Here is a 25,707-nt window from a genome sequence, read left to right as displayed (position 1 = left end):
TTCTGATGGTGATACACAGGGGGACTTTCATCTTAGATGTGTGACTTGAGGATCTGATCGGCGAATGTTATCCTGTTTATGTTGTTGTCTTGAGGCTTTGTTAATAACTCTGGCACAATTGCAGTGCTACGCGGCGGTGGGGGGGGGGCCGGGGGCCCGTACTGGGGACCCTCCAATGTTTTCTTCTTTCCCTATCGTGGGGGGTTTTCGTTAACTTTTCTTCTTCCCTTTCTCTTCTGTTTTCGTGTAGATTATTGTCTTTCCTCTCCATTTTTCCTCCTTCTATATTTCGGGTTTTTGACACTGGGCGATAGGCACGCTGCTAGGGGGGTGGGCCGTAGCCGTATGCAGGGGTGCAGGGTGGGGGGTTGGGGGAGGGGTATTATTGTTTTTGTTCCCTTTCTGTTACTATGGCCTTTTTATTTATGTCCTATTCGCTTTTCTGTAACCTTCTTCTTTTTCCTCTCTTTTCCTGGGATCCGAGTTGAGGTAACTCTCCGTGTGCTTTGCTAGTTCAGATGATAAGGGTCTATGTTTTTTCTGTTCTTTCTGTTACAGCGGACTTACACTGATTCGGTGGGCTAAATGTACTGTCTGTTGTTTCTCCTGATTATATACACCAGTGCTAATATCTTACCTACAGTAGTCCTGACTGTGAATATCCTGTTTTATGAACATCCCTTGACTTGTTGTGGCTTAATTGTACGGCATCGGATCCTGCTCTATCTTTAACTTTAAAAGAAACCTTCTTTAATCCTGTTATCAATGTGGTACGAACATTCTCCTGAGTTACAACGGAGCGTTTGGAAGGCGGCTTTCTGCATTATTATGGCTTAATCGATTTGATTTGACCGCATCTGTCCTGATGGCCGACCGTGATGGTCTGTAGGCCTGTGACTGTAACTGACTTAAGTAACAATAAAGGTTTAAAAAAAAAATAATAATAATTTTAGACGATATCGTGATCCCAAGATATTGTGCCTCTGAAACAAAAACTAAGTCAATAGGCCGGCCTTTTTCTGAATGAATCAGTTGTGTTTTTGTAAGATTTAGCTTATAACCCGACAAATCTCCAAATTTTTTAGCTAGATCGGTTATTTTAGGTAACGCCCGCCTAATATCAGAAGTGGTAATAGCGACATCATCGGCGTATGCAAATATTTTAAACTCATTTTGTGAAACAATAACTGGAACAATATCAGTTTCCTTTTCTAATTTGTTGAGATAGGGATCCAAATATAGGGCAAACAACAAGGGAGAACAAGGACAACCTTGCCTTGTTCCCCTTGTTATCCTAAAATTCTCCGATAGTGTACCTGTTATCCGAATAGCAGCCTTCGGGTGAAGATAAAGGGCCAGATGTAGGTAGGGTTTTACCGGTCGGTAACGGCCGAATTCGGCCGTTACCGACCGGTAAAAGGATTTTGAGATGTAGGGGGCAGAATCGGTAAATTTACCGATCGGTAATTTTACCGAATCTGTAAATATACCGGTCGGTAAATTTACCGACCGGTATTTTAACAGATTCGGTAAAATTGATATGTAGGTGGGACTCTTATGAGTCCCACAAGGCCTAAGAAATCGGTATTTTACCATCAAATTCAATTTGATGGTGAAATACCGATTCAGGTGTGCATGCACATGTGTGCATGCACACCTGTGCCATATGACAGGCAGACCTGCCCTTAGGGCAGGTATGCCTGCCATATGGCCCCCGACCCTTTTTTGGGGGTGCTAGAGGGTGTCAAAGTGACACCCCCTGCACCCTTGTCAAAATCGGTATTTACCGATTCGGTAAATACCGACCGGTAATGCCCCATTCATTCCTATGGGCTTCAAAGCCCATAGGAATGAATGGAGCATTACCGGTCGGTATTTACCGATTCGGTAAATACCGATTTTTACCGATTCGGTAAAATACACATCTGGATGGACCTACATGTCCACCCTTCATATTTACCGATTCTTAATTACCGAATCGGTAAAATTCGGTAATTAAGAATCGGTAAATATTTTTTACCTACATCTGGGCCAAAGTGCCTTAATTGCCACAATGTATTCCTTAGGCAATCCCATCCAAACCATTACAGACCACAGGAACCCCCTGGCGACCCTGTTGAATGCTTTTTCAGCGTCCAACAGGGCCACCGCAACCTGAGATTCCGTAGCCTGCGCCCAGTCCAAAAGTGCTATGATTTTCTTCACATGGTCTGTGGTATCTCTCTTTGAGATAAATCCATGTTGTCTTACTGAGACAAGAGTCAGCATGAGTTTATTCAATCTATTTGCAAGAATTTTAGAGAAGATCTTGCTATCGGCTGTAATAAGAGAGATAGGTCTATATGACCCTAGCTCATCACCAGCCTTCCCTTTCTTCTTAAATACAACTATGGTGGCTAACAACCATGAGTCAGAAGGGTTACCTACAAAAGCTTGTTGAAATACTTTAATTAATTCTGGCTTAAGGGTACTCCTAAATACACGATAAAATTCTAAGGGTACACTATCTGGTCCCATTGCCTTCCCAATAGCCAGACCCAGAATTGCTGCCTCAATTTCATCCCATACGATAGGGACACTCAGTATGCTTTTCTGCGCTTCCAACAGACCAATTTTATTTATACTTTCCAAGTATTGTGACCTTTTAGTTTCTATGTCCACATCGTTATCAGGTTGATGATATAATACCTGATAAAACTCACAAAACGCCTCTAATATATCCTCTTCAGACGTCCTAATGGCCCCACTCATATCTCGAATTTTTAAAATTTCCTTGGATACTGCTTTTTGCCGTAATCTCTGAGCTAAAACTTTGCCAGTTTGTTCATTTAATTCGTAACTTTCTGTCCTATATTGTCTGAACTTACAAGCTACTTGGTCAGCTATGTAGGAGTAAACTATGCTACGTTTAATGGACAGATCTAATTGTGCTTCTTCTATATGCTGGTTAAATTTAATGTTTTCGGCTAAATTTTTCTCTGCCTTTAGAACCATATCGCAGTCATTTTTAAATTGGTTATGTTTATTCTTTAACTGGTAATTCGAATATTTAAGGGTCTCTCCCCTTATTATAGATTTGAATGTGTCCCAGACAATTGGAACGGATACAGTATTATTGTTGATCTGAAAAAACTCCTGAATGACTTTAGTCATATGTTGCAAATAATCATCCTCAAATAATAAATTACCCTGAAATGACCAATTCGTTTTAGGGCCTTCTGTGACTAATAGTAAACACATATTTAACAGAAGTGGATTATGGTCTGATAACAACTTGGGAAGAATTTCCATCTCTATTTTGTCAATAAAATACTGAGAAACAAAAAAAAATAATCAAGACGAACAAATTTCCGGTGAGGGGCAGAAAAAAAACTATATCCAGGGTCATCAGGATTAAAAATGTGCCAAACATCAATGAGACCATTATCCAAAACTGAATTCCGGAGATCATTATAGGTCCGTGGTTTATATCCCAAATATTTATCATTTTGTCTAATATCTCGGTTGGCTTCAATATGAATATTCAGATCTCCACAAAGATTCATGGATTGATTACACAGAGCAAGCTCTAAATTCAAAGAATTTAGTACTTCAGAATCATCTAAATGGGGGCCCTATATTGTACAGATCGTAAATTTCTTTTGAGATATCAGAAATTCTGCTAATGCCCATCTCCCCCTCCCACTTATCTGCAGATGTTTTGACACAAACCCCTAAACCTCGTCGCATCAAGATAGCAACTCCCCTCTTAATCCCTGTCTGTTTGGAACAAATTAACAAATCTAATCCTAAATTTTTTAACAGATCCCTTTCATCCCAGGCCACATGAGTTTCCTGCAAACAGAGAATATCTATCTGCAGCAGATGTATCATTTTATCCAAAATCCCTTTTTTTTGCATCATTAAGGCCGTTGACATTCAGTGAGCAAACCTTTATTTTCCCACCCATTTTAAGAAGAAAAAAAAAGCACACAAAAAAAACAACACAGCTTTCATTTTCAATTCCATTTCAATTTCGTAACTATCGTGTCTGATAGAAGGATTGAATTTCCAATTCCAGTACAAATTAACACTGACCATCATAATCCTGTGTCCAATACCAACTGTTGCTGATTTACACCCACCCCACCTCCACCACCTCCAACATCCCCCTGCTCCCTCCCCTCCTCCCTCCCCAACCCACCTTATGAGGCACAGGGATTTGTAGTCCCTGGGAACACAGAGTGCCCTCCCCCCTACTCCCTCCACGGTCAGAAAAGGAAAAACAGAAGAAAGAAGTGACTCATCTTTACCTAGCCTTCTAACGAGCTAACATTAAAGTTACACAAAAAAATCATCTTCTTTTAACTTTGTCATCTTCATCATCATTTTTTTTTCACAACGAGGTTAGGTATTCTTTTGACACAATCTCTGAAAAAAAAATCTTTTTGGGCCTTTTACAATAACTTTAACTTTAGCCGGGTTTTGCAGATAAACTACAGCACCCTTTTCCTGAAATCCGGCCATCAACTGCCTTAGATGCCATCGTTTAGATACTGTTGCCTGACAAAAGTCAGGTCTAACAAAAAAACTACACCCCTTGGCAGTACGCTTTTTATCTGGTATAGCCAATCCAAAAACAGCTTCCCTGGCCAAAAAATTATTAAACTTAACCAGAATCGCTCTAGGATGGTCACCCTCTTTGTGCTTAGCTTTATTAATTGAGAATGGAAAACGGTGAGCTCGTTCAACAACTACTGACCAATCCCATGATGTACGTTCTGGAAATCCAGCAGAAAACAATTCACAGACAAAGTTTCGTACATCTGACCCCCCTAGATTTTCCGGGACCCCCAAGACTCGCAAATTATTCCTCCGGGGCTGATTTTCCAGCTCTGTAAGCTTGAAACTGATATCGTCCCACTGCGCTTTTACAGAAGAAAGTTCTGCTTTCTGTGTGGCAACTTCGTCCTCAAGAATAGATATTCTTGTCTCTGCCTCAGAAACCCTCGCAGACATATCAGTGCATATTTTAGTAATACGTCTCACAGCATTCTGTACTTTTCTGCAGGTAGCTTGAGTGCGAGCAATCTCAATCTTTGTTTCAGATCTGTGTGAGACCATCGTCTGATAAATCATTGCTAGTGTCACTTCAGGATCAGAGACTTCGCGTTGATCATGCACGCCTGAAACACTAGGCTGATAGGCTGCCTGCTCCAGAGGATCATTGGATTTATTTCTCACAGCCTGTGATTTTCTATCTCTGTGTTTCTTAACCGTAATAGCAGATCCAGGTGAAATCTCGCTGAGCCTCAATTCCTCATCAATACTGCTATCACCAGGGTAGTCTGCCCAGTCCCTATCAATGCTTTCATCAGTCGAATGATCCGACACCGAATAGAAATTGTCATTCATTTCATGTACATCAGATATGGCTTGATTAGAGAGTTTGTTTGCTTCCATTACTAAATTTGCTCCAGATGTATTCGTAATGCCGCACAAGCCCGTATTAACTGCTTCAGAAGCTACCCCAGAAACTACAGCTCCCACAATGCCGTTCACTGCAAGCTCGGGCTCAGGCACTAGCTCGGTTTCAAACATTTGAACTCTTTCAGGTATTTCAGATAAGCTAGTCATGCCCCTTGAGAAGTTTTCTCTTGAATTATGAAAATAAATGCTGTCTGAATTGACAGTTTGGCCAACCGCACTCTTTTGGGAGAGTTACCTCTTGTAGGGTCCACAATAGTTAAATTCAAGCTCTTTATAAACAAATATCAACGCTGTATTCCAAAGTTCAATTTGTGCATTGATCTTTATTTGCTGTAGTTCACTTCGTGAAAAGTAACGTTGTTGCATCACAACTTTATGGAAGTTCATGAGTTATTCTTTTGAAAATTTACATATCAGATAGTTCACATCAAATAATTAATCCACATGCCCAATGCATTTCGTGCTTGAAAGCACTTCATCAGGGGAAATACATTTCTGTGAAGTGAATAAAACAAGGAAAACATTGGTGGAGGGAAGCAGGTCACAGTCTGCGTTGAAACAAACAATGCGATGTGGTCAAAAATAGCTAAACAATGAATAACAATGTATTAGGTAGAATCAGGAGTAAATAATGCTCAAATGTGGTTTAAATAGTGAAAGAAGTCTAAATTAATCAAAGGGTGCAACAGTTAACCCAAATTCAAGTGTGATTCTAAACACATTTTTAAATGGAAAATACGCGCTGTCCTCAAGCTACTGCATGTCAATTACGCGAGTTGTTTATAAAAATTCCAACTTCCAGCGTCTATACTTAGCATCACAACCGTGCTATGAACTGAAGTTGTTCACTCGTTCTTAACGTTGAAGGTCGCTATGTTCACACTCACCGGGTAATCGGATTGTAAAGGCGTCTAGTTCAAAACCGCCATTCTCAGCTTCTACCGGGTTAGGATGTTCGCGCATGCGCATTGTGCGCGTAATGTGTATTTATCGGCATGTAACGTCAGTAAATGTGAAGTGGACACAATCTGCCATAAGAAACCAATATTCACAATCGAGTAAAGGGGAATATTCGACATGCTTGGTATACTGTGCTTGCTGGAATAAAAACAAATAAAACTTCATTTAAACCGAGTACATGTGTGTGATTTCTCGGTAATACGCGCGGCCATCTTAAGATGGTTACTTGTGCTTATAGTGCCTATGTAAACAGCAAATATAACACTATCAGGTGAAATTACTGGGTCCTGTTGAAGTTTGTAAACTCTATCCTTATAACATAAACTCCTACTCAGACCTATTGCTGAATTTTCAATGCAGAAAAAACATGATATAAAAAAAGTCAATACAATTAACGTAACACAACAAGTATTAGAAAGTCAGAGTTCATGACATTCCTGTGAATTTACAGGAAACAACTGTATTCAAGTCGTTCATTAAGCCCCATGGGGTGGCAGGAATTCAACTTTTTGATCCAAAACATCTCACGTTGGATCAATCTTTTTTTGTTATCGCAGCCTTGTTTAGCAGGAACACACTCCAAAACCAAAAAGCGAATTTGGCTGATGTTATGACCGTTGGTGATAAAATGTACAGCTACTGGTGCCTTTGTAGATTTGTTCCTTATGGTGCTCTTGTGCTCTGTCATTCGAATTTTAATTTTTCTCTCCGTTTTGCCCACATAGGCCAATCCACACGGGCATTTTACTAGATAAACCACGTTTTTTGAGTCACATGTGGCGTTTGTACGCAAGTTTATAATTTTACCTGTGGTTGGGTGGTTCACAGTGTTACCACGGATAATGTTATTACAATGCCCACAATTGGCACATGGGATTGTGCCCGAAAATTTCTCTTTTTTGTTTGGTATGTCTCTTTCAATTAGGTCTTTTATATTCCTTGATCTTTGATAAGCGAATAATGGTTTGTTGAAAATTCCTTTGAAATCAGGCTCTTTTTCGATCATCTCCCAATTTTTCAAAATAGTTTTCTTGATTTGGTTACTTGAGTTTGAAAATTTTGATACGAATACTGGTCTGTTCTGGTTTGTTTCCTTATTCTTGATTTTCAACAGTTCCTCTCTTGGGATAGCTTGTGTTCTGGCTCTTGCTTCTTCTAGAATTGTCGCTGGATATTTCCTTTCTCTGAATTTTGTGATCATTGATTCTGCGTTCCTTTCAAAAATTTGATTAGTTGATGAAATTCGTTTCACTCTCAGAAGTTGGGAGTAGGGTAGGTGACGTTTAAGTGACAGCGGGTGACAGCTGTCAAAAATCAGCAAATTGTTTCTGTCAGTTTTTTTGGAATAAACATCAGTTTGGAAACAATTGTCTTGTATGGATACTAGAACATCCAAATAAGGGATAGAGCCTGTACTGATGCTGTGGGTAAATTGTATATGATCATCAATACTGTTTATGTCATCCATGAATTCCATCATGTCAGTTGGTGGACCTTTCCATATGAGAAAAATATCGTCAATATATCTCCAATATTTTTGAATCTTATGTTGCCATCTGGGATTTTCAAGAATGTGGTCGAGTTCCAGTCTGTGCATAAAGAGATTTGCGTAGCAGGGCGCTGCGCAATTCCCCATTGAGGTACCTGCCAGTTGTTGAAAATGGTGATCATTCCATGAAAAATAGCTATGATACAGTGTGAAATGTAATAATTCTAACAGGAAGATTTTTAGTTCTTGATTGATGTTGTGGTTGACTAAGAATGACTCGAGAGCTTCAATGCCTCTATTATGGGGAATAGAGGTATATAGTGAACAAACATCTATGGTGCAGATGGTTATTTCTGTGGTGTCATCCAGTTCTGTATCTTTAAGCTTAATTAGAAAATCGGTGGTATCCCGCACATAGGTGGTCATTTTCTGAACAAGTGGTTGAAGATGCTTATCTAGATATTTTCCGATAGGTTCGTGAATGGAACCCCTTGTCGACACAATTGGTCTAAAGGGGGGTGTAATCGGATCTTTATGAATCTTCGGAAGCATGTGAATGCTAGGACATTTGGGATGATCTTGGATCAGAAAACGTCTGTCCTTTTCAGTTATGGTACCCATCTCGACAGCTTTATCAATGATGGTAGTCAGAGTTTCCTTAAAGATGTTAGTGGGATCATTGGGAAGTGTCATGTAAAGATTTTCATCATACACGTGCTTCTGCACGCTGTCTGTGTAATACTCCATGTCCATTACAACAATTGCGCCTCCTTTGTCAGCTTTGCAGCATTTGATTCTGGGATTTTCAGAAATTTGTTTTATGGCTCGAATTTCGTGTACAGACAAGTTTGAACGCTTTGAACTGGGTTTTTTGAAAAGTTCTTTTATTTCATTCAACGTGATTGTTTCGTAAGAATCCAAGATTTTGTGGCTCACTGGTGCTTGGTACGTACTTTTGCTTCTTAGACCTAGTAGGGTGTCTTCGGTTTGTGGGAAGGATGTTTGTTCAATTACTACGTTTGTGAAAAAATGCCTCAACCGCAGGGTCCTCATAAATTTGAAAAAACTTACTTCAACTTCAAGTTCGGTTGCTTTATACGTGGGTACGAAAGTTAAGCCATGTTGTAATACTGAAATTTGATTCTTGGATAATTTCTCTTTTGAGATGTTAATCACTAGGTTGTTTTGCTGCGTGTCGATTGGGCAATTGACGGACCTAAGTCTTTTTGTGTTCTTACTCCTCCTGGTTCGACGTGTTGGCTTGGGCCTCTCCCTAAAAAAGGCCTTTCTGTTGTGGTTGATGTGGAGGTACTAGGAGGGTCAGTTCTATTGTCCTGTTGTTTGCCCCGTCTGTCAGTTCTCTGTGTTTCTCTTTGTGTGGAATCAAAGGATGTCGAGCTACCTTCATCCGAGGAAGGATTTTGGGATGGCCTTTGTTGTCGTCTCTGAGCATAAACCTCTGCCCAGTTGTACACTTCCCCAAGTTTATAATCAACTGTATCCCGCTTATATTTGCGAATCTTTCTGTCGTTTATTTCTCTTGTGTACTTGTCGAGTTGAATGGATATGTCTTCTAGCGCCTTATCTAAATCTTCCTTTGATAGGTTATTCTCCAAATTGGTTTGAATGCGTTTGATATCTTTGTCAAGATCTTCGATAATTCTGGATAATTCTTCCACGATCAGAAGGATAAGATCCAATGAACATTTGTTCAGTATCTCATACCACCGTTCTGTGAATTTTGGGTTGTTCCTGCATAACGTTGGCTTTAGGGCAATTCGTAACCCTCTCGGTATTCTCTGATCTTTGTGGTATCTAATTAGTGTTCCTGCATGGAGTTTCTGATTGATAATTCTCTTGGAAGTGTATAACAATTGTTTCAATAAACTCTGTGAAGAAAAAGTGCCCGCAGCTGTGGGGTCTGCTTCCTGTATCAAGGAGTAAATCCTATTCGTTTCCTCCGTGGAAAATGCAAACGTGTTTGCTCTGTTCTCAGTAATGTTCCGAATGTCCTCATATTCCATCTTAGATGGTTCTGGTAACTGTAGGTGCTCACGCTGGTAGGGTCAGAATGAAATACTAAATAGGGGGGTGGCGTGGCACTCAATATTGGTGTTCAAAAAGTTCAGATTGTTTGGTACTTTAGGTGCTGGCCGGTCTGCTCCCTCTGCCCTTTGGGGAGTTATTACAATGAAAATAAATGCTGTCTGAATTGACAGTTTGGCCAACCGCACTCTTTTGGGATAATTCTCTTGAATTATAACAGTCGCAGTGCTGCTGTCACAATTTGGCAGATCCAAATCTACCTCAGGAGAGACAGAAAGGACAGTTCCCACACGTTGAGTCCGAGCATTTTTGATAATCTGCTTTTCAAACAGGGCTGGCACAGTTTGGGTTAACGTACTGTTTTTATTAGTGCGCTCACCCCCTTTCTTATGATTAACAGATTGCTGCATTGTAACTGACTCACCAGCTTTCAGGGTATCCGACATGGAGCGCGCAGTTTCTGAATCCACAACTCCTTCAGCCGTCACCATATTTTTCGTTTTGACTCTCCTGGTAGCCGGCGGTTTAGGAGGAGGATTTGTAGGTTTTGGAGGCATGTTACGTCCACTACCTGAGGTAATACCCCGCGGTAGTCCAAGCCAGAAATAAGGAAAGTGCCAAGCCTGAAGCGGGCTCCGCAATGTTCGAGCAAGTAGCAATATCAAGCACACCATCAAAGAGCCGCGGGCGGGTCCATGAAACACCGGTGCAGTATACGCTGACAGAAACGCCGAGGAAGACGCGCTCGCTCAGCACGCCTCAGCACAGTTCAACACGGTTCGACTCGTCTCATAACAAGAAAATTCCCCGATGAAGCCTGCAATCTTTTTCCACGATGCAGATACAAGTAGCTCTTTATTTTCCTCCTTTTTCTGACCGGGAGTGGAGGAGCCAGCAGCTCATACCGCCGACTTAGCGGCCGTCATCTTACCCCTGCAGTGCCCCAGGGAGGCCGCTCTGCTGCCGCCGCTCCTCCCCCCCACATCTACATTTTAAAGAGCACACTGTGATAAGTTAGGAATCGAGGTAGCCTTTTCATCTGCCTTCCACAAAACACACTGATGGCCAAACTGAACGGGTCAATCGATCCCTAGAAACTGCACTAAGGTGCTTACTATCCACGTATACAGGACAATGGGATCAGGCCTTACCCCAGCTGAATTCACTTATAATAACAGTATACACTCAGCCACAAGCTACACACCCTTCTTCTTCAAGTCAGGACAACATCCTCGGGCCCTTCCCTTTGATGTATCAGGAGTTTCTAAATGCTACCTTCAGTCAAAGAAAGACAAGAGCAACTGCATGAGATTCTAAAACATGCTGGGACAAGTTTAGCAAATGCCAAATAGGTCATGAAGGCACAAGCTGACAAGCATAGAACCCCAGCACCTATATACGAGGAAGGAGACTGGGAATGGTTATCAACATGACACCTACAACTAGAAGGTCCAAGGAAACTATGACCACAGTTTACAGGTCCTTATGACATTATCAAGATAATGAATGCAGTCACCATCAAGCTACGGCTTCCTCCTGAATACACGATCCTCCCAATGTTTCATGTTTCACTGATCAGGCCATACCACCCAGCCACAGGAAAAGATATCCCACCCATTCTGATTAATGGCCAACAAGAGTTCGAGGTTCACCGTATCCTGGGCTCTAAACGATCTCAAGGAAAACTATATTACCTTATAGATTGGAAGGGTTATGGACTTTCAGAGCATTTCTGGGAACCAGTGTCCTCGGTTCATGCCCTCCCCCCCATCCCGTCTGATGAGGCGATTTCATGCTCTGCACCCCACTAAACCACGACCTGTAAGACTGCCTTAGGGAGGGGCGACTGTCAGGATTCCTGCCACTGCTCACCTCTCTTGACTATTACAATATACCGGCATGACTTTTGACCGGATTACATGCTGTTGGTAATAGCTAGCTGCAGCTGGTGTTCCCAGGTTTGTTTGAAAAGGTTTACTAGTTTTTTTCAAATATTTTAACATGCATATGCAAGGTCAGGTTTCAGGCACCCTGGAAACATCCAGAAAATCCACCAGAATAAGTATCAAGCAACTGGCATAGATGACCTCAACAAGAACCTTCTGGAAGACAGCCCACATCAAATGCATCCCCCACGCCTGTTCCTTACTATAAGCATTTAGAACGTGACCTTTTTGAACATTCTAAAACATGTTCTAGAAGACAGCCTCCTCAATATAATCATCTGCACCTGTTCCTTGCTATAAGCAATTCGAACATGACCTTTGTGAACATTCTAAAAACACCTTCTAGAAGACAGCCTCATCAAATTAATCACCTGCACCTGTTCCTTGCTACAAGCATTTAGAACACAACCTTTGTGAACATTCTAAAAACACCTTCTAGAAGACAGCCTCATCGAATTAATCATCTGCACCTATTGCCTTGCTATAAGCAATTACAGCGCGACCTTTGTGAACATTATAAAGCACCTTCTAGAAGGCAGCCTCATCAAGTAAATTATCTACACCTGTTCCTTGTTACAAACAATGAGAATGTGACCTCTAAAGCAGTCTGGTTTAAAGACCATCCACACTCCTCTTTCCAATTTACAAAGAGGTCGCTTTCTGGACCAATAGCTACTTTTCTGTCAAATTTGGTGTAATTCCGTTCAGCAGTTCTCTGTGGGAATTAACATGGGGAAAACATGTTTTGGGACCCTGCTTTTTCTCAGCTCATGCTTGATGGAGCACCATGAAACTTTCAAGACAGAACTAGAGTTAGCATCCTACATGTTTTGAAAATTTCACAAGGATTCCTCAACGATGCCAAAGTTATTGGCGAATGAAAAAACTTTCTTCCTACAAAAACGAGGTCCTAACTATACCTACTGGCGACCGCCAATAGGTTATATATATATATATATATATATATATATATATATATATATATATATATATATATATATATATATATATATATATATATTTATTATTATTATTATTATTATTATTTTATTTTTTTAAGGAAATGCTTCTTTTTGTATGATCACCCCAAGTTTTTGATGATGGTGCTGGTTTTTCGACTCTGAGAGTGCACTGGGACCTGCTAACCAGACCTCGGTGCCAGTGCTCTAACCCTGTTGAATTAGCTGTACACAATTGGAAATGGTTAGCTTACCTATAATACCCTAGTATATCCTGATGCCCAGGGCATGTGAGTCAGAGGGGTTCCCCAGGGCTTGCAGCACTGGTTGTGCCACCCTGGAGGTCCCCCAATTAAAACGAGCCCCCCAGTCTACCACTGCAGACTGGCAGAGCAGTTTTACACTACTATTTATTTATTTGAAAAGTTTTATAAAGTGCCAACATGATCCGAAAAGGGTATCAGAGCTCTGAACATGAGAAAAAGGATATGATTAGTCACTAAGGAAGTAAACATCCTACACATTTGTAGTGTACCAACACCAATACAATAAGAGCAAAACCAAACATGAGGAACATGTAGTGAAAACATAAGTTGCCATCCCGAAAAGGTCTCCAACAAATGAGATAGCCATGTTTTATCTAGGGTATAAAAAGATTAGTTATATTGTCTTCAGGACAGTTTTGCAGCGGGTAATTCAGGAGAAGTCCTTTGACTTGTAATTTGAATGAGGAGGTCGAAGGGTTGGAACAAATATTGGGCAGAAGAGCGTTCCAAGTTCTTGGAGCCAGACCCGAGAAGGCGCGGTTGTATGTTCTTTTCTTTTTTAATTTGTGCGGTTTCAGCAAATGAGTGCTGGAGATTCTTAGGGACCGAGACATACCAGAGAGTTCAAGCTTCTTTGCCAAGTAAGTAGGAGTATTATGATACAGTGCTTTGTGTGTCAGGCAGGCAATCATGAACCTAATCCCATCATTGAGCGATAGGCAGTTGAGCTGAATTAAGTCAGGTGTGATGTGATCATGTTTTCGAGAGCCTGTGATGAGTCTGGCAGCAGAGTTCAGAGTGGCCCTTAGGGGGTCAGTCTAGCTATGGGCAGCCCAGCTAAAGTCACAATTCCATATTCCACAAAGGTGATCACTAGGGACTGGACTGCAAGTTGCAGGTCCACAGTAGGTAGGAACTGCTTGATTTTCCTAAGAGTGTTGAGATGGTAGTTGGCTCCCCTTGTTGTTGCGCTGATGTGGTCTTGCATATTGAGGTGTTTGTCTAACGTGATGCCTAAGGATCTAGTGGAATCACCAACATGAGGATTGCAGTTAAGGGCCGTAATATGTTTGAGGCAGTCTTGAATTGGTATGGAGTGGGTGGACGGGGCGATCAGGAGGAATTCAGTCTTAAGAGTATTAAGCAAACGGTGATTGTGAGTTAGCCATTGTTGAGGTTTCAGAAGAACAAAAGTTCAGCATTTTGATGTCTTCCAGAGAGGCCATTTTCATATAAAGTTGTGTATCATCAGAGGATTTCTGTGAGGGGTTCCATGAACAGGTTGAAGAGTGTTGGAGAGTGTGTGGAACCTTGAGGCACTCCAATTGAATCTGGTGTACTCTTAGAGAGGGAATGATTCCCTTTTATTCTTTGCATTCTGTTCTATAGGAATGAGTCAAACCAATTGAAGACCGGGCCCGATAACCCCATCCTTTTTCTCAGAATATCAATCAGGTTTTCGTGTTTGACCGTGTCAAACGCTTAGGCTGGATTAGGAAGGATAAGTAGACATGGCACATTTTGGTCAAGTAGTCTCAAGGCGTCATCAACAATGTGGGTTAGGGCAGTTTCAGTACTGTGTCCAGCTCTAAAACCAGATTGGCATTGGTGAAGCTGCTGAAACTCTTTGATGTGATTGCAGAGTTAAAAGTGTATGCATTTCTCAAGAAGTTTAGCTAGAGTCATGATGTTGGAAATTGGACCTATAGTCTATGTAGAATTTGTCCGGCAAGGGATCATGGAAATGATTAGAGGGTTTTAGTGACATTACGGCTTTTTGAAGCTCAGCATTTTTCAGGAAGTCTGAAATTGTTCCATGATGTGTTATTTTTTGGAGGAAGGCCTATGCCACTGTAGGACAGAGCACTCTCTGAGGTTAGGCAGGTCGATGTAATGGACTGAGCCCGATGAAGCCTATTATGTGATGCATGTTGAAGTTCTAGTTCAATCTTTCTGAACTTTTCGATCAAATATGCGGAGAAGATCTCTTCACTGGGGAGAGATATCTTGGGAGCAGACTGTAGGTCGGTTGAATGGTTAGCTTGTTGTTTTATGATTTTGAATAGCTTTTTAGGTCTGTTTATAGTTTTGTCTAGTTGAAATCTAAAGCCTTGAAGGTACACAGTGAGGGATCAGTTGTATTGTTCCAAGGTAGGTTGAAACCCCCAAGGAAGATATGGTTGGAGAGTAGGTCAGAGTTAGAGACACTGATTTCCATCATTTTTTCGATGAAGATAAGATTGTCTCCAGGAGGATGGTAGATCATGTGGAGCAAACAGACAATCTTCTTGTTGTTCCAGATTTCAACACTCAGGCGTTCGTGAGAGGACATTGGCACAGTTTGTAAGAGTCTCAGGGTGAGACTGGAGCGATAAATGTATGCAATACCATCACCCATTTTAACAGGTCTATCCGGTCTGATGATGTCATATTCGGGAGGTACTAAGATGTCCAGAATTGGTGAGGAGGAGTCGTTGAGCCATGTTTCCATTAATATCATGAAGTCTAGGTCATGTGTAGAATAAGGTCGGCAATATCAGCAGCCTGTTTGACCGCTGACCCGCAATTAAGGAGCATTGATTTGATGTGTGATTTAGTTGCCAATGTTTCTAGGTGTGATGTGGGTACAATAACTAGATTGTTCTTGTTCATGGATCTGTGCTTGAAGGTGGTTTCCCTATACGGGTTCGAAGGTATAGGTTGAATATTGTGTGCCCAGAGTTGAGAGACACTGCAAGGGCCATTATATGACAGAAAGAGGGAGTGGATGACATCCTCGGACAGGTGGTTGGTAGACCTAAGGGGTCTAGAGTGGTGATTAGGATAGGGTTGAGTTTTCTTAAGAAAAATGAGTAGGTTTTTCCTGGACGAAGGTATTCTCATGTAATGTTTGCCTGTAGCAGGAGTGCTGGGAAGATTAGTCTCAGGGATTGAATTAATCATCAAAATGTTTTCCATCTTCACTGAAAAGAGTAATAGGTTCTGCAGGCTATCTTTAACTAGTTGAAGATCCTGTTTGCGGTCAGCCAACTTATCTTCTACGAAGGTCGGACTAGGGTTCGACAGTAAAAGTAGCTCCTCTGTGACTGTAATAGTGGGGGGGAGTTGGGAGTCCCCATGGGCGAAGAGGCACGCGGAATTGCGGCCGTGTGGTTGCGGGCTCAAGGAAGGTGTACTGGGTAAGGAGCGTGGGTGATGGGTATGAAGAGTTAATCTGTTAGCTGTCACTTCCTGATGGTTGGGTTGAGAGTAAGAGGATACCGGGGGTACTGGGGTGGGGTGAGAAATACGTGGGTGCGAGGCAGAAGTGGGTGTCAGGAAGTTGTTAGAACTGCCACTTCCCCAATTCTTAGATGTACCGGCTTCAGGCGGGGGCGCTTTGGGATTCAGACTCACAATAGTAAAGGGGGCGGGCAAATCCCTTAAATTGGTGTTCAGACAGATAATGTTGGATATAATAGATCCTGGATCTTCAATATTGTTAAGCTTGTAGTTTTCAGAGCGGTGTGTGTTCGAGGTCTGATGAGATGGGGGACCGACAATTGCTGCAGTATAGTTGGACGACGTGACCGACGGCATCATATCTATGGAAGGGCTTTGATTTAGAGGACTAACCTGACAATTTTATCCAAGATATTTTTAATCCTCATAAAGACATTGTCAAATTGTTTGAGATTTCTGTCAGATGCTTAAATGAGGATGATTCCGTTGTTATATAGGGATATGGTAAGCTCTGCATTGAAGTCTGGTGAGGGTATTAAGATTACTCGGAATCCATGAGGAGTTTTCTTCATTTGTTTAGAATGAAACATTGAGGTTAAGACATTTCTCCATTGTGCTGTTCTGTTACTGAAGAGGATGAGGTCATCAATCACCACACCCTTAGACTCGCAGAAATAGGTGTCTGATACTATTGTTTCAGGGAACCTTTAGAGTAGAATATGTTTGAAATGTTTTGCAGCTTTCTTAAAAAGGTTTGGAGGGTAGATGATCTTAGAAGCGTTCCACCCTATTTGCGATAACAGGTTAACCATAGAGTAAGCATTAGTTGGTGCCTTAGTGGGGATGTAAATAGGTAGGTTGCTTGAGTGCAGATCAGGATATAGACAGCTTTATGAGATGAAGATCAGGTTAGGGACTACTATCAGTCATCATGATTCAAGAAAGATAAATGCACCCGTTGCCGGGTGCATGAAGTTGGACTGCCCTGTTAAACCTGCTGATTAACTGAACAAAGGTTTACAAGGGATCAAATGTATGTTTGGTAGTTCATGGTGTACTAATGGTGATGCATGGCCTAGCCGAATATCATATGACTTCAGCTGCTGACCGAGTTTCCAAATACAAGTTGCCATGTTGAAAAAATGAATGGTGTAGGTTGTCGGGTGCAGGAGGATGGTCTGTTATTTTTGGTTCGTAACTCATGATGCACTTATGGTGGTGCAGGACAAAGGCAACATCTAGCAGGAAGAATAGAAATCGATAGGAGACTGCAGGAACGAAAAGCACTGCAAGATGGCTGCCAATGGTTATGCTGACTGTACTAAGTCCTCCTTTACTGTCTACCATTCGGATTAAGTAGAGACCGTTGTCTGTTTTACTTGAATGAAGAGCACAGAGTCCTATTATAACAGTGTAGCCCAGTATTAGCAATTAAGTCCTTCTTTCATGACAGTTTAGCTAGGCAGATTTCTTAATTATTGCTGATTGTGTGTTATAAGCTGGCTGCCATTATGAGGACGACAAAAAGACTGGTGTGGGCCCACTAAATGGAGTGCTGGTTCACCAGGATCTGGTTCACTCTAGCAGTGCTAGATAAGTGGCAGTAAGAGGCAGCTTTGAGCACACCATGAAGTTCTCTAGTTTTCCATAGTGTAGAGGTCATCTAGGTCAGCTGAATAGGGCAGGGCGTACTGGCAAAGGAGAGGTAGTGAAGTTCCCAGAAGGGCAATGTACGCGACCTCTGGCAGCAAAAGATCAGGACATCCCAGGCAGGTGGGGCGGGCCAGGGTACTATCGCACACATACCGCAATGCATAGCATTCAGCGGAGCAGCTTGGAACCACTCTGAGCTGCTACTGAGGCCACCCTATGGGGTTGCTAGTACTCGCGGGAGGATGACAATCCCATTGATTGAGGTGTATGGCAAGCAAGGTGGACGGGTTAGGCTCAAAGAGGAATGCACAACCGAGGTGGATCCCTCGAGAGAATTGCAATAGTATAGTGACGTGGTTCCTAGTACTAGTGGGAGGACAACAGCGCCATAGATTGAGGTGTATGTCATGCGAGGCTTGCAGGTTAAGCCAAATGTGGGATACGCAACCGAGGCAGTTCCCACAGAGGAATCGCGACACTCCAGTGACAGCCAAATACCTGGCAATCCGGGGCCAACACAGTGAGGGGCTCTACAGTGCTGATCTGTATTCCGAGGGCTAATGGACTTCGATGCCAGATGTGACGAGTCTGCCTTCACAGAAAATTTGAACGTTTCTGAAGCAATGCATGGAAACCAAGTTTTGCTGGTAACATGCCATCTGGCACGCCTTAGTTGTTGCACTGGTAGTTAGGGGTTGATCGATGGCAGGGTATGCAGCAGGATATTTATGAAATAATCACCTCAACCCTGGGAGCCTCTTTGTTCAGCTCCAGCTCGGTGGCCATCTTGGAAAAAAATGGTAGCCCGACTTTGCTATTAAAAGCAATGGCAAAGGCACTACTTCACCTCTACCTCTGTGTAAGCCCTTTGGCAGGCCTACAGACTTGGTAGGACATGTAGTTTACAGGTCCTGGCAGTAAACACGCAAAACTATGTTTTTACTGTGGAAGGATTTAGTCACCCAATTGGCGAGTACAGGATTACATGGTGACCCCCTCAGCTGTGCTAACTCCTGAACAGTGCAACCAAAGTGGGCCCTCCAAGCTATCAAACTCATTACATTGAGCCCAATTTGTATCTCAAGTTGAAATTAATTAAATTTACTGTGGTGTGCAGCTTTAGCAAAGCTGGCACTTAGTTGCCTTTAAAACTCCTGTGCCTAGCCAGGCACCCGTGGAGCCTGTTCCACGAGACCGATTTCTGCCCTCGTGGGGAGACATGTCACAGACTTCCAGGAAGGACAGCAATGAGGGATTGCAGGCCAGGGAGGTGTTACCTCCCTCCTGCAGGAAGCTACTTAGGTGTTAGCCCCAAAAGTCAGATATCAGAGGGGGAAGCTGCCTTTGAAGCGCAGATGTGTCACACTAGGGAGGAGGGCTGCATGTTTGTTTAGAAAGACAGGCTGGCACAGGGAGCAGAGATGAGAAACCGGTTGCCAAACCTGTTTTTAAAGGGGCATGTAGCCCTGAGGTAGCCAGACCACAGGCGGCGGGCTGGGAAGGTATGAACACCGAGAAAGGGGTCTTGCCATCTTGAGAGTGGGCAGAATGGTGCATCCTGGGATAGCCAGGTGCCACTCTCCACAGGAAGTAGTAACTAGCTGGGAGAGAACCTGGTAGTACATTGGCTACCAACAGTATCCTGCTCTGAAGGGATTTTCTGAGCATAAAGTAGACACCCAGACCTCAGATTTCGGCCGACTTGGAAGGACTGCCCTGCTGCACCAAGGGACCGGCAATGAGAGGCGGCACCGTAAAAGACTGCACCTGGTAGCTAGCGAAGAGAGGGACTGTGTCTGCTATGTCCTGCTCAAGGGGAAGCTGTCTTCACAGCCCTGTCAAACAAGGAGAACTCCAAGGGCCAGCTGACTGATTTTTTCGCAGCACAGGGACACAACCGCTGAAGAAGCCTGATGGACCAAGTTGGTAGCCAAGACTCTTCATGCCGCTACCACGGCGCGCTGTGCAGCACAAAGGACCAAGACGTTAATGCATAGAGTGGCACTGAGTTTACTGAGCCGGGGAGTGCTGCCAGAGATTTCTGGGACCCTTAGAAGTTGTGTTTTCGACCCAGGAAGGATTGGCCTGTGAACATGACAACAGGTGACTGGTAGTCCAGTGGCAACTTTACTTCAGCTAGACTGGAGAGGACTTCATGGAACATTGACCCTGCAACCAGGAACCCCTTACTATCTTCATGGATCAAGGAATCCCTGCAGGAAGCCCCCCAGTGACCTCATCGCATCCGCCAAATACCAAGAGCATCCTTCATCCCTTGCATCAGGACCATTCCTTAGGAATCCATTGTATCGCAGATACTGTGCCTGGAGCTGCTGAAGGACTGCTTCTTCTGTGAAGGTAACTGTTTTTGAGGACCTTGCTGGTCCCCCTCACTGGATCCCTTTCGGAGTTGTCTCCCCAAGTACTTCTAACTGACCACTTTGACACTTCCGTACGTTTTTCTTGACAAAGTTTCTTATTGTCCAGTTCATCGAGTTAACCAAGGCTTATTCGTGGTTGAGTGAAACTGATTTATTATTGCTGTTAAAATCTGCATTTCTGGAACCCTACTGTGGATCTTTTTCTTTCTAGTGTCTAAATTCTTATAATAATGCAGTCTTTTTATAAATCGGTGACAGATTTCTTGAGTCATGTCAATTTCTTCTTCAATTCTTTTGGTGTTGTTTATATACTTTACACTTGTTTCTCTGTGTAAGTCTTGGCTCTCAGTGCCACAGCTCCCCAGGGTCGAGCTAAGGGTTTGACAGACACAACCCAAGGGTCCTAAAGGAGTTGCTAAGTGTGTTACACGATGAGGTCGCACAACCACACCATATACTACACCCCATTTCCTCACTATAATATTTAAAATGTATATTTAAAAATACTCCTAGACTGTAAAATGAGACTACTCCTTTAACCCCCCCAACTACTGTAACCAGAATCATGTAGCAGTATGTTTTACAATTTTGCCTGAATGGAGACGTTTTCAAGCCAAAAATAATGTTACACTTGATGTGTTTTTAAGATAAGGAATGCTTTTGGCGCAGCAGCCAGGGCGACTGACACCGGACGCTGGGGCTCACGGTTCGATCCCCGGCTACGGCAGAAGGGGTCTGCCCAGCACCATGTGACTCTGGGCAATAGCTTGCTTAATCTTCCCAATGGCCCCCAGCGCCAGGATGCCTCCGGGTAGCTGTGCGCTTTACAAGTACTGGATTTACATTTTTATTTATTTTCCCCGCGTTTTCTACCTAGAAACGTTTCTTTGTTTGTCCTTTGTGTTAGAAAAAGACCGAGAAAGACCCACTGAGATCCGTGAATCGTGTGCATGCCTAATTTCACCTTGCCCAGGAGAAGCTCAAGAATAGGGAGAACATTTGTCTTCAGAACAAGCAGTAAGATCAGCACAAATACCATGAACATGCTTCAGGCAGTTCAGAAGTGCACAGAAAAAGTCCTCACCTATTTTAGAGCCAGATTGTCCTGAAAACTTCAGAGGGGCCTTGACCATGATGTTTCACCAACCTCCTCCATCTGTCAAAATAGCCACCCAAGCAGCTGCCATACAAACCAGTCTACACAATAAGATGATGGATGGAGTGCTGAAACTTTTCAACCACTCACCCCCAGTCAAGACATCTGGGTTTAATCCATTGTTCTTTTGCTCACTATGCCACCCCAGTTTGGACCCATCCATATGCAAATCAGTCTTGACCCTGATCCTCTTGGGAACAGAACAGCTCGAACTGCTAGGCCCGGTGCTCCCTGGACCGGAGACATGCATCCTAGGAATGGTTTCGGGGCATTACCCCTCTTCAGCTAGGCTAGCTTGAGTTCAATGGCACAGCGAACAAGCGACCCACGTTTGGACAAACACAGCAATCACAACAAGATGAGGCATTCAAACCAGTCTGTCACAAATTATAGAGGCAGAATCTGCCCCTATCTTCCATAATTGAACCTAGTGCTTTGGCTGATGAACTATTAGATGTGGCTATCCTAATGTGTAACAATACTGTATTGACAGTCTAAATAAGGCCAGATATATATCCACAAGGGGTCTTTATGCCTTCAGGTGAAAAAAGGATTATGCACCTCGTGCATACAGGAAATAAAGAATGTCCCACCTAATGCCAACAACAGGTGATACTTACATGTCTAATCCGGAAACGTTTCTAGGATTTCCCTTGCTCGTCAGTAGGTGCGTCATGTTTCTCCATGAGGATCTGTCCCACCCCAGATATGGTTCCGGAGCCCCTATGAATATGTTACCACTGCACGCTGATGTAAGTTCCATTCTTTCTATACCTGCCGATGTGGATCTGGAGAATTTCAAATCGTATCATACCTAACTGCGATTTTTTTATCTCAACATATCTACAGTGTGCAGCCTGTCACCCCTAAAACAATCGTGTTAAAACTGTGTTGTGCCTGTAATCAACAGATCTCGGTTCCTGGCACCCACTATGACTGTCTTTGGTGCCTCAGCACCAAACATGGCTTGAAGTTGTGCGACTGCTGTGCCAAAATGAATAGACAGGCCATTCATGATTGAAAGGCCTAGCTTCCCGTTGCCGAAATGAGGAAGTTGAAGATGCGGTCTTGATTGAAACTGCAAGCGCTGATTCGCTCTCGCTCCCGAGGCCGGTCCCGTAAAATTGTCATTGAGGTCATGGGGCTCAGTAAGCCTAAAAAATCCCACAAAAAACATAAGAATTCCAAACGTGGGTCTCCCTCATCCTACAACTTCCATCGCTCAAAGTTGCACAACGCTCCAGGCACCTCCGGCCCATGAAGTGTCTCTGCATCCAGAACCTACACTTTCTTTGGTCCCACCCAGCCCAGTGTGCAACTGACAGCGACATCACAACACTTGGTCATGAATAACATTTTTGATGCCTCACTAGGACCTTCTTAGGCACCTTTGGGCCCCATGTATCTGAGGTGAATGCTAGTTGGGTTGCTGCTGGCAGATGCTTCCCCGGTGCGGACTGCTCCCCTCGACCCAACACCGGTCCTTCGTTCAGATCCTTCCTCATGACCAGCTCCGACCTGCCTTTGGTGCCGATTCCACTATCTCCGAGGCCAGAGCCATGCCTGATGCCACCTATGGTGCAGAGACTGGTTAATATCCTGACAACGTGCGTGACGTCACAGGTGCCAGACGGTGATCCGAAGGTTTTATCAGAATGAATCGCCCACATAGATCCTGGCAATACTACCACTCGGAACAGGACTGCACACCATATCCTGATGTTGATCAGGATAAAGCTTATTATTACACTGGGGTAATTTTTGCAGACCTACAGGTCATTAGTGGTCTGTACATCGCCCCAGACGTTGGTCTGTCCTCACCTATCTCAGCTATAGCAACAAAGGAGCATTTTTTACAGTGATCAAGAGATTTGTGGGAGTTCGGACCTCATCTTGCAAACTACAGAGGTCAAAACTAATGTTAAAGTATTCCACAAACAAGCCAGGAACCTCTTATGCTCTTTAATGAGGCATTCACAAATCTGCTGGTAGGCACGTGTCAAAGCCAACATCGTGCCCTTCGGTCAGCAGGTGTATGGCAATGCACCCTAGACCTAATACTGTGGGACTCAGATTTTCTAATTCAGCATCCCCTTCTGGAGAGTTTAGTAGTGCAGGAATCCACCAGCCAAATAAATCCAAATGCTTCAACAATGATACACCCATATAGAGAGCGAAACCTAATAGAAACATTCGCCAAACACTTTTTCATCTGCTAGCCTTGCCCTCAAATCCGTAAATACATCTTGTCTCCCGGGCAGATATTTGCATGCAGTGGACAGGGTGGCACAGGTTTTGCCAGCTGTCTCAGATGACGTTCAATATTTTATGAGGAAACAATGGTCCTTAACTTAGCTAGTGAACTGACAACAATGAATTATAGTCAACAATCTGTACTATAAGTAAAAAATGTCCAGCCGGACACATTATTTAATCAATGTAAGGAATAACAAGATTCTGTGAGCACAAATATACAGTGGGATACAGTCCTGTATCCAATACAAGAAGGACAGAAAAGGAAAAGGACAAAGGAAAATACTTTCGGGCAAAAAGAGGAAAAAGGACGCCTGTATATAAGTTAGAATAAATCAAGCTGTCCTTAAATAGTAAACACACAATTGGCAAAACTTGTGTGCAACTATTTTAAATGTCGACGGCGTTTCGATCCTTAAGGCAAGAATACAAGGATCATCATCAGGACTAGAGAATTGAGTGCCTGAACATTGAATTACTTTACAAGCCTACGAGGCTATTCGTTAACAGAGGAATTCCGACAGATGGCGTGGCCGACTGAGATTCCAGCCGGGGCCGGGAGACCTTCTGGGAACCTAAATGGATTGGAAGGCTAGAGGTTAAAGCCCTGGTGGCTGGGCTTGGAAATAGCTGTGGTAAGTTCAGCACTTTACCTGATGGTTGCGAAGTCCTTTCTAGGGCGAGGACGTATCGGCTTCTTGGGGTGGCTAGTAGGAGTGAGGAGTTCATCAGTGGGGTGACCCGGTGGGTCGGCTGAGTTGCGGGACGATGCCGGGATAGGGGTTGGCGGAAGAGTGGTGATCGCGGGAACAGTGTCCCAATGCGTCTGTGTTGGCGAGGGGTAATACCTCAATGTCAATTGGGCAAATGCCTGGGTACTACCAAGCATGGTTGCAGCGGCAGGAGCACCTGCCGCTGCAACACAGATGCATAGGGACATCCAGCAGTCCCTAATGGACATGCCATTCAACCGTTCTCACCTATTTTGGAGCAAAGACTCATTCTGAAATAGAACTTTTAAAGAGAGCAAGACCCCAGCTCGCTGCCTAAATCTAGGTCTCCCTGTCAGCCAGTTTTGCCAGACCACTCACCCTTTTCAAGGCTTTGAGCATGGTTACCAGCAAAGATGCCGAAATGATCCTCTGAAATCGCAAACTGCCAAATCCTTTCACGGTAGAGACATGGAAAAACAGGCTCCCAACATCCAGGCCCCCTCATATAGCACTCTACCCAACCCTCTGCTTCATCTTCCATAGTTGTCTCAAAGCTGCTTTAATTTGTCCTCAGCTGTACATGAGTGTCCGGTAGGTCAAATGCAAAAAGAACACGTCACCTTTTACCACCCTGGGTGGAGCTGCAATTAGTCTGACGAATGGGTGCTCCAGATCATAGAAGATGGCCATTCCCTACCCTTCCTGTCTATCCACTCAATATACTGCACCCATCGCAACACCTCCTGTATGACCACGCGTCTATTCTCCAAGAAGTAGTTCTGGGTCTCTTGGCCAAGAGAGCAGTAGAGAGGGTGCCAGTATCTGAGCTCAGGGCTGGTTGATACTTCCTTCATTTTCTGGTGCCCAAAAAGTATGGGGGCTTCCGTCCCACCCAAGATCTTTGCCCTCTGAACTATTTCCTTCGGAAAAACGAGTTCGAAATTGACACCCAGGCCAAACTTCTCTCTGCCCTGGATCCAGAAGATTGGATGGTAGAGCTCAACCAGCTGTATGCGTATTTTCACATACCTGTCCAGCAGTCCCACTAACGCTGACTGGTGTTTCAGCTAGGCCACGAGCATTTCTCTATTCCCTTTTTTGTACTGACCAGTGCACCTCGGGTGTTCACAAATGTGATGGATGTGATGGATTTGATCACATATTCTGAGGATGCGCAGAAATTGCACTGATGAC

The sequence above is a fragment of the Lissotriton helveticus genome, chromosome 2_1 (assembly GCF_964261635.1).
Source record: "Lissotriton helveticus chromosome 2_1, aLisHel1.1, whole genome shotgun sequence".
Taxonomy (NCBI): Eukaryota; Metazoa; Chordata; class Amphibia; order Caudata; family Salamandridae; genus Lissotriton; species Lissotriton helveticus.
Note: the sequence above shows the minus strand (reverse complement) of the source record.